The sequence below is a fragment of the Catharus ustulatus genome, chromosome 1 (assembly GCF_009819885.2).
Source record: "Catharus ustulatus isolate bCatUst1 chromosome 1, bCatUst1.pri.v2, whole genome shotgun sequence".
Lineage (NCBI taxonomy): Eukaryota > Metazoa > Chordata > Aves > Passeriformes > Turdidae > Catharus > Catharus ustulatus.
This window is the reverse complement of record NC_046221.1, coordinates 145,068,717-145,078,972: the sequence shown is the minus strand read 5'-3', so window position 1 is coordinate 145,078,972 and position 10,256 is coordinate 145,068,717. Positions and strand designations below refer to the sequence as shown.

The following is a 10,256-nucleotide window of genomic DNA, read 5'->3' as shown; positions in this document are numbered from 1 at the left end:
TAAGCAGAAGTGTGGGGTGTTTTCTAGTACTGTTTAATTTAGTAGTGTAGAAATAGCCTTAATTGGCTGAATGATTGGGGTTGTACTTTCCAAAGCTTTTCCTCCGACGTAACTATGCATTTGACACGCAACTGTATTCAGGTTTAGTGAATTCAGGTGGAATATGTAAGGTAAATGAAGATACTGGAGATGAAAATACAATGTCATTACAGAGAAAGTAGGAGAATGTGCCTATCAGGGTGTTCATCAGATGAAGAAAAATAAAAGCAGATACCATTGCTCTTCATGTGAAACTCAACACCTCAGTTGTCATGTCAGCTGAAGGGTAAAATGAGACATTTTTGAAAAATATTATGGGTTTCTTACAAGATAAAGTCAATTTTCTTCTGCTTATACTTAGTTTTAAAATACTTTGAGAACTTAAGTTCAGCTTTTCTCTCTTCAAGCAGCTTCCTACTCACCTCTTGAAAGGACTTTTTTTTTTAATGGGTAGAGTGTCCTGGAGAACAATTATGTGAATTATGCACAGTTTCTGAAGCTAGTTAATGGGTCCCATTGTACTGCCAAAGCTTTGGAAATACATCTGTAAAATACCAATTTAAAAAAAAAAAATGTAATTACACTGGTATGAATTAATACATTATGACACAATTCTGTGGAATGAAAAAGAGAATAATGAAAAACGTGCAGAGGGCATATTTGTTTCTGTCTATGAGAATCACATAGAAATGAAATAATATGGTGTTCTACCCTTACTAGCTATATGTCATCTACCTCAAGGCAAAACAAAGTACTAAAATCTGTAATAATCTGTTAAACAGATCATATCAGAAAAAAGTTTCATATTAGCAATGTGGGCTGATTTTATTTGCCCCAAGTATTTGACATATTATGGTATGGAATTTTGGGTTTAACTCTTGGGCACTATTTAACTCCTTTACAAAAGTTTTCCAAAAATATTGTTCCATTTCTCCATATTTTAATGTTTTTGAAAGCATTTTCTACCTTCTTTTGTATACATAAAATGTTGCTGACTGCAGTTTTTAAGGACAGTAATGTTTCAAAAATGAAGCTCTGTATCTCTGTATTTGCTAGTGATCAGATATGCACTCAATGATTTTTTTATCTTCAACCCGATGAGTGATTAATGTGTACGTGAAGTATTTGAAAATGGATACTATAGCAGAGCATGAGTGAAGCTGTGATACATTTTCTATGATTATCCAGAGATTCCAGATGTCTCTCACAATCTTCAGGTAGTCATACCTCTATTCTTACACCAGTGGTGTATGTCAGTGGCATCAAATGCTCTTCTGCTTCTGAAATGGGAAAGCACACATATTAACACTAACCAATAAATTTTTTAGGTTTTGTTTTTATTGGTGGTTTTTTTGTTTGTTTGGTTTGTTTTGTTGGGTGTTTTTTTGTTTTGTTTTGGGTTTTTTTGTTTGTTTTGTTTTGTTGTTGTATTTTGTTTTGCTTTACTTTGGTTTTTTTGGGTTTTTTTGGCTGGTGGTGTTTGGTTTGTTTTATTGTTTTCTTCTTCACCAGCTTGACACAAGTATTAAAAAACCATCTGGTGTTAATTTCCACCTTGACTGATAAAATAATGCATCTAGGCAAACCTACTACTAAAATGAATACAAGCAAACCAACAGAGATGAACCTGGCATGCCATAATGCACACACAAGTACTTCAAATGTAGGTGCTTATTTTTTGTATGAAATGAATGAAAGTTATGTGTGCTCTGATCTAAAGTGAATTAGGATTTTAATAAAATTTCAGGATCAAACTCCCCTCCTAGAGTCACCAGAATAATTCAGGAGTGATTGAACACATTACAACAGAAACAGTATCATTATTTGGCCTTAAGGAAAGTGTCAGCAAGATGTTGGACTGAGAAATGTGAATTTATTTCTAATTCTGCTTCTTCAAGTAGTATTAAAAGGGTAGAATCAACGACTAGATTATGCTATTTTGCATTTAAAATACAGAACCAGTATTTCACAAATATGCAATTTCCATCTATATTTAATGTTTCCCTCAGTCTTAGCAAAAACTTGTTCTAAATCTCTTGTGTTAATTTGATATGTCAAACTAATTTTACAGTAATAAAAGTAGTTTTAAGACAAACATTGAAATTATTATTCTAAAGGGTTAAAATTAATTAATCAGCTCTTCTTGTAAAAATGCTGAGATTTGAAGATAACAAAATATAACATAATTTTATTATTTTTAGTATGTGGGGTTTTTATTAATTAATTGCTTTTTTGTTTATGTTTGTCTTTTATATTTTGATTTGTAAGTTGTCAGGTTAAACAAACAAGGTCATATTTTCAAAACTGTACAATATGTATTTAGAAAATATTTCTGAAGTATTTGTAGTGAATATTGAAAGAGCAAGCAAAAAAGTTATTGAAAAGAGTGCAATCAAGAAAATACAGAGGAGGGAAAAAATTGGCATTGTACAGTAATTTCACTATTATAAGCCGCACCATTTTGGTTGAAATTTTGGTCCGAACCTGGAAGTGCAGCTTATAATCAGGTGCGGCTTATATACAGACAAAGAATGAAAAGTTGCTGTTTTAGTTTGGAGGACAGGTGTCTGCTGAGAAAGGCAGGAGCTTCTCTTTGAAATGGAGAATGTAAACCCCCTCCCTCCAGATTATTATAATTTTGAAATCAAGGGGCTTTCAGGCAAAGATATGGGAATTAGGAATAACAGTTCTTTTCTAGGGAAATTAAAATAGAAATACAGTACTACAAAGAAACAAACTCCAAACACTGACAAAGTCAGAGTACAACCTGACATCCCATCAGCAGGAGTGCTGGCAGCAGTCCCATTAAATGGTGTCTGCATCCTCCTGCAGTGACAGATGTGATTCAGTTGGAGCAGTGGTCCTGTAGAAGGTGCAGTTTTCTTTCTGGAGGTGATGTGGAGAAATCCAGTTTTCCTCTGGAGTCCAGTGGAGAAAGGGGCTGCCTTAGTGTCCGAAAACCTCTGTTTTTATCTTGGTAAGAAATGTTGGGCTCTTCCCCCTGGCTGGAGCAACTTTCAATGGGATGCAGTAATTTTACCAGTCACACAGTGGGACTCAATGGCCATTAGCAGAAAATGAGTCTCTGGAGGAAGGATGGGTTGTGAAAAGATAAAGAACAATGCCCTGCCTGGTTTCAATGGATGGCCCATTAGCAGAATATCTGCCGTGGAGATAAGGATCACTGCCTCACCTGGTCTCAACAGATGGTGATAGAATAGATACCTTTTATCACACACTGTATTGTAACCCAAAACAGTTGCCGACACCCAGACATGCGGCTTATAATCAGGTGTGGCTTATAATCGTGAAATTAATTAAATGAATTTAATTGTGTGAATATCATGAAGGATTAGCTAGTGAATTCACTTCAGAAATACTAAATATATATATGCATATAAATATATGCTGGTGTTGAAAATCCAGTTTAATTATTAGCTACACAAAATAGATAGGCTACATTTTTGCTGTATTTTACCTCCCAAGGATGTATATTTTTGGTTTATTTTTCTGGAACTAAATATGCAGCACTTTTACTAAATGCACAAAGGGTTTTTAGGTTTGGGGGTATTTTAGAGATAAGATGCATCTGTTTAATGTCACCTGTAATGATGATGCCTGAACTCACACAGTCTGAATCAATCTATAGATGCATCTTCATAAATCTAATTTTAACATATGCATAAGTCAAATTGATTCTGATGAAACTGAAATATACACGTTATTAACTGTTTTTCTGAATTATCTCATAAAGAGGAACATCTTTTTCTTTCCCTGAAATTTTGCTTATTTCAACATTCACCTCTTCAATTTTCTCTGTTTGGTCTGGATGAAATTGCTTATTATCCATCATTGATTACAGACATATCTTAGAGACATGTCTTAAACATGTATTATCAGGTGAATTTGATGACTATAAAATTTCAAGTGTTTATATAAATTCAGAGGATAGTGAAATAAGCTTTATTTTTTTGTTTTTTGGGGTTTTTTTTCTCTACTCTTTCTGGAGTCTAGCCCAGAATTCTTCAAAGGGCATGTATTTTATCTGGAAAACATTCACAACATCTTGAAAGTCACTGAGGTACACCACTGGAAAAAAGGCAAAGTACGTGGCAGTGGTGCTCAGGCACTGTGTAGCATGTCAGAATCCAAAATCCCTAGATAGATATGATGATATTTACTGTGAAATAGTGGACTTTGGATCATTCACTGAACTTGAGGGTATAAGCCTTGTAGTCATTTAGCTAAACTCTCACCCTGCTTCAGCCAGGCATCTGTCACTCATCCTGCCTGAGAGGAACAAGCCCTGGAGTAAAAAGTCCCCAGATATCATCTGGAACAGTACTTGTTGATAAAGGCCTAAGACATTTCTTGAAGCATTTTGAAGTGGTGTTTAAAACATGCATCCCTGTCTATTAGCTTAGAAATAGACCCTTTATACAGTATGCTGTGAATGGATCTGTGAAAGCCACACAATAAATTGAGCACTGCTTAATTGAGCATTCCTAGTCAAGAGGAAACACCAAGGAAAAGGGTACTGTGGTTAACTGTTGTTAATCAGACTCTACTATCACAGAGCATGCTTAATCTGAAATAAAAGAAGCATCTTCCTGGAATGAAAGCCAAGAGATGCACAAGCCTACTAGTGCATGGACCTTGTTACTACAAAGTGCAATGGTACTTACTCGAGAGGCAATATTCTACTGCCACTTTTCGGTATTTGTGAAAGAAATTAACAATTGGGTACAACAAGTTAAGAAATATACACTAGAGTATGTTTCTTTATTTTTGTCATACTGTGAATATTTAAATAGTTGAAAATTAATTATTTCTGTAAAGAGCATTAACAAACAATTGCAGGGTGACTGGAGTGACCAAGAATAATACCTGTTTTTTTTAAATACAAAAAATAGATGGCTTAAGAGTAGCTTTTTCATAGTATTTAGAACCCATGTAGAAGAGGGACAATGAAAAAGAAGATAGGTAATGCACATCAATAACATATTGTGCAATCACTTCAAACCTCTTTTAATATATATTTCTTCATTAAGAATTTCCCAACTACAAAGTAGGATTCAGTTCTTGTGATGTAGACGATGAATCAAAAAAAAAGAAGAAAAATAATTAAAAGTTCTGAGTACAGTAATTTCACGACCATAAGGTGCACCAGACTATAATGCGCACCCCCCGGGAGTCGGCAACTTTCGCAACTTTGCTGATCATATAAGGTGCACCGGACTATAAGGGGCACTATTTTTTTGCAGTGAGGAGCCGCATGGTGTGCAACAAAGTAACAAATTACTGGCAGGTGCTCAATTTGCAAACATTTTTCAAAGATTGGTGTAACCTTGAAACACAGCCCCAGGCGCCCTCCCCATGCAGTGGGCCCTGGCACTCCCACCTGCCCCTGGCGCCGGCTGGCACGGCTCACGGCTCCTGGCTTCCACCGTATGGTCGCGCTGCCTCCCGGCTTCCCCACGGCTGGCGGCGGCGCCACTTCTGAGCACTTTCCCGCCGTGCTTTTTCACTGCTTTTCCACCGCTTTTCAGCGTTTTCCCGTGGCGCTTTTTCGCGGTGCTTTTTCACCACATTTTCGCCGCTTTTCCATGCTTTTTCGTGGCGCTTTTTTGCCACTTTTTCACCACTTTTCAGCATTTTCCAGCGGTGCTTCTTGGCGCTACCCCGCGGCCGCGCCGTTTCCCCCTGCTTTTCTCCGGCCGGCAGCTGCACCGGTTCCTGGTTTCCCCCACCCAGCAACTGCAACTCCCGCAGTTCCCGACTCCCCCCGCACAACTGCAGCTCCTGCAGGTCCCAGCTCAGCTCGCAGATCGCACTTCCGGGTTCGCAAATTTCCGAACTTTGCACATCAGATAAGGCGCACCGGGCTATAAGGCGCACTTCTGGGTTCAGGGGAAAATTTTAGTCAAAAGGGTGCGCCTTATAGTCGTGAAATTACTGTAAGTTGTGATCCAATATTTTGGAAGAAATTAAAGTGAATTCACGAATACAAGTCGCACTGAGTATAAGCTGCATCTCTGGGTGTTGGCAAATATTTCGGTTTTTGTCCATAAATAAGCCGCACCTGAATATAAGCTGCTCTGTCATTCGCAGCAAGGACCTACATGCAACAAAGTTGCCAAATACTAACAGAACCGTGGCATGGCGGGGGGTTTACTGACTCAACTAAGGCTATGCAGGCTCGGCCCACTAGGGGCTGCTGGTGGTGCCAGGTGGCCCAGCCCGGCGCTACCACTCGGGGCTGGTCGCCGCCTCTGGGTTCGCTCGCCCCAGCCCCGCTCCCGCCACGGCCCCGGCCGGGCTCGGAGAGCGCGCCCCGCTCACACTGCCGCGCCGGCCGGGAACGGAGAGCACGCCCCGCTCACGCCGCAGCGTTGGCCGGGCACAGAGCACCCCCTGCTCCCGCCACGGCGGCGGAGGGTGGGGGCAGAGCACCCCCACTCCTCCCCGGGCCGCAGCAATGGCAGCGCGCCCTCCTCCCCGTCCTCCCCGAACCGCGGCAATGGCGGCGCGGCCCCCCCCCTCCTCCCCGAGCTGCGGCAATGGCGGCGCGGGGCCCCCCCCGTCTCTCCCCTGGGCTGTGGCAGAGGAGGTAAGAAGAGAGCTCTCCCGCCTCTCTCCCCGCCCCCCGTGCTGCCTGCAGGGAGCCAGGGCAACACAGTAACACTGTAACAATCGCGGAATGCCAGTTTTTACTGGCAGGTGCTTGACTCAGCACTCTGGCTGGCATGTCTGGGGTTGTAAATGTCAGAAAATTATTCACAGATTAGCCGCCCCCGACTATTAGCCGCACTTCCGGGTTTCCACCAAAATTTTTGTCAAATTGCTGCGGCTTGTATTCGTGAAATTACTGTACTTAATTAGGAATTTGTTTTGTGTGCACACAAAATTTTCATTGAACTCTCAAGTATCAAACCACAATCACAATCAGTTGATACATTTTAACAGGCCACCTGAATTTGAAATTTGACAAAGTCGAAGATCATAGTCTTTGCTTGTAAACCCTTGTTTTAACTTATTCCAAGATATCAAGGTTTGCAGCCTTACACAGCTCTCTATGGTTCTGAATCTTAAAGCCATTTTGTCCTTGAATATCATCTTTTGAGGGTTGATGGCTATCCCTATCCCTACTGGTTTTAAGCCGTGCTTCATCTGGACTATTAGGTGGCTCTGTCCACACTCAGTTTGTGTTACTCTTCTACTTTTCTAACAGTGATTTTGTCCTGAATATACTGTGAAAGATATTTTGCTATCCAGTACTGTCTATTCTGCCCTCTGGTAACAACTCTCCTCCCTCACTATTCACAACAAAGGCTCAGTGTGTCTCCATTCTGGTTTTAATCGCTATCCTCTTTTATTCCTCTGCTCCAAATTATTTCATTTCTTCCCCTTTTATCCTTGTCATCTCTTCTTTTCATCTTGAGCTGTTTCACTGAGCTCTCATGTTCATTGTTCATTTCCCTTTGACTCAGCATGGAATAAAGTTCCACCCATTGTCCAGTGGTGAGCTGGGATTGCACCATGAGGCTAACATACCTCTGCTAGTCTGACACTGAAGTATATGTCCGGATATTTCTATAGTGGACCACACATTGGATCTTTAACTATTAGTATCTTCCAGCAGGTGACTGCTAATGATTTTGTTGGTTGGCTGGTTTGTTGGTTAAGGAATTTTTTTTTTTTTTTAACTTCCTGTGGAAGTCTTCAGTTCTTAGATTTCTTACTGGGAAACAGTCATCAGGACAACAGTTTTGTAAGACATTGTAAGACATCTTCATAAAGACTAATCTGAGTTACATGAATTAAGTTTTACCTTTTGTTTTAAAAATACCACAGAAATATCTACCTCATTTTGAATAGGCTCTTGTTAATATTTTGTTTAGGTAGCTCTTTTTCGATTTATAAGACTTGAAATAGTACACATGGTATATTTCAAAACAAAATTCAAAAATAATGAAACTCCAAGAAAACATTTTCTCACTTGAAGGACAGTTACACATAATAGTCTGTCCTGAAACCTCAACAATTAAGGAATTACAGTAATTTCACTAATACAAGCCGCACGGACTATAAGCCGCATCTCTGGGTATTGGCAAACATTTCGTTCTTTGTCCATAAATAAGCTGCACCTGAGTGTAAGCCACTCTGTTGTTCGCAGCGAGGACCCGCGTGCAACAAAGTTGCCAAATAGTAACAGAACCGCGGCATGGCGGGGGGTTTACTGGTTCGGCTCAGGCTGTGCAGGCTCGACCCGCTCAGGGCTGCCGACAGGGCCGGGTGGCCCAGCCTGGCGCTGCCGCTCGGTGGGGCCACTCGGGGCTGGCCGCCGCCTCTGGGCTCCCTCGCCCTGGCAGTTAGGGACGGAGCCCTCCCAGCTCCTGCGGAGGTGGGTGGGGACAGTTCCCCCTGCCTCCTCCCTGAGTTGCGGCAATGGTGGCATGGGGCCCCCCCGTCTCTCCCCTGGGCTGCGGCAGAGGAGGGAAGGAGAGAGCTCTCCTGCCTCTCTCCCTGCCCCCCATGCTGCCTGCAGGGAGCCAGGCTCCACCCACAGTGCAACAGAGTAACAATTTTTAATAATTGCAAAATACCGGCTTTTACTGGCAGGTACTCAGCTCGGCACCCTGGTTGGCACTTCTGAGGCTGTAAATGTCAGAAAATTATTCACATATTAGCCGCTCCTGAGTATAAACTGCATTTCTGGTGTGGGAGCAAAATTTTAGTCAAATGGTGCGGCTTATATTCATGAAATTACTGTACTTTAAGGAATGCTTTGGTTAAGAGAGGGTAGTACCATCAGCATGGTCACTGAAAACTTCACATGGTTAAAAACGTAACGTTTTTATCATGGGCATTCTGTAAGAATTGGGGTTTGAGAAAAGAACAAGAAGAAGATGAACAGAGAGATAATAAGAAAATAATTAGAAAAAATCAGAGACATGGCAGATATGTGTTTAAGAGCATATCTCAGTTGTCAGGTCAGTTATTTTCGTCACAGCTTATAGACACCTGAAATGGAATTTTCAGAAGAGTGTTAACCTGGACACAGTACCATGCTCAGAAGGTTATCGGGTATTTGGATCAGAGTTCGTTCTGTTTTGTCAATCTAGATCACAGTCAGGCTAAATTCAACTGAGGTGCATGTACAAATAGTTATGACTTTGAGAGATTTCGATGAATCAGACTTATCAACCGGGCAGTCCATGGGCTAGTTAATTGTATGTTTTGATTGAAATTGCATTTTATCTCAGTAGTTACTATTAAGCTGATAAAACATTCTAAAATAGCTACCTTAATACACAGTAATTTAGAAAATAAATATCACTGTCTTTGGAAACTTGCAGACAATAGTAATGCATTATCTGTATGTCTTCATCCTAGAATCACCCTTCCCCATGGTTGGCTTTGATACGAAAAGAACTTGGGTTATGTGCACTCTATCTTCCTTAGGCCTTAAATATGAACGTTGTATTCAGATAAAAGAAAGGGAGGAATGAAGTTTAAATGGATATTTTTTTAAGATGTGCGAAACAGATGTGAATGCTTTTTTTTTATTTCTCCAGAAGTAGTTATTATCACAGTTTTTCATCTCCAAAAATGTTGCATGTCCGTGTTCTTTAATGTACTCATTAATTCATAGCTTAATTTTTGTTAAGAAATTGTTGTTTGCATGTATAGAAAAGAAAGGTATTCAGTGTAAAACACAAAGCTTACCTTATTTATCCATTGAGTTATCACAACATCTGGCAGACCTGTTAAAGGTAAAATTACAGATTGAGAGATCTACATTTGTAAATCAACATATGAAAGGGGTTGGAAGTTAAATAGCAAATTCAGAGAGAACAGATTTGGCACTAGTGATTAGAAGTGAATAGGTCACTGTGCATGGGGGCTGTTGTTACCTCAGGCATTTTAAGGTCACAAGAATCATACCGGTCTTCTTACTGAGCTGTTACATTAACTCTGTTGTACAGTCTTTTTTGGTAATTTCAACAATAAGATGAAATGTGGATTACACTAAAGTTTTTTGCTTGCTTGAGGGGTGGGAACATAAGTTGTGATTTAGCCATTCATGATTAATACAGTGTTTAAAACCTGAAGCTTATATCAAGTCAGAATTCTCTAATTCTTAGTAATTGGATTTTGTTTTGCTTTTGTCTACTAAATGAAATAACTCAATTGTTCAACAGTATGTCACAGGA

General features: G+C 40.2%; 1 long non-coding RNA gene across 1 annotated transcript; it reads right to left on the bottom strand.

Moving 5' to 3' along the window:
• Window positions 1–502: 502 nt before the first annotated feature.
• Window positions 503–9,806, bottom strand: LOC116992042. The gene is made up of 3 exons (XR_004416985.1): window positions 9,769–9,806; window positions 1,267–1,319; window positions 503–583 (listed from the first exon to the last, which is right to left on the bottom strand). It is a non-coding gene; the product is annotated as an uncharacterized LOC116992042 (long non-coding RNA).
• Between the last annotated feature and the right edge of the window lie 450 nt (window positions 9,807–10,256).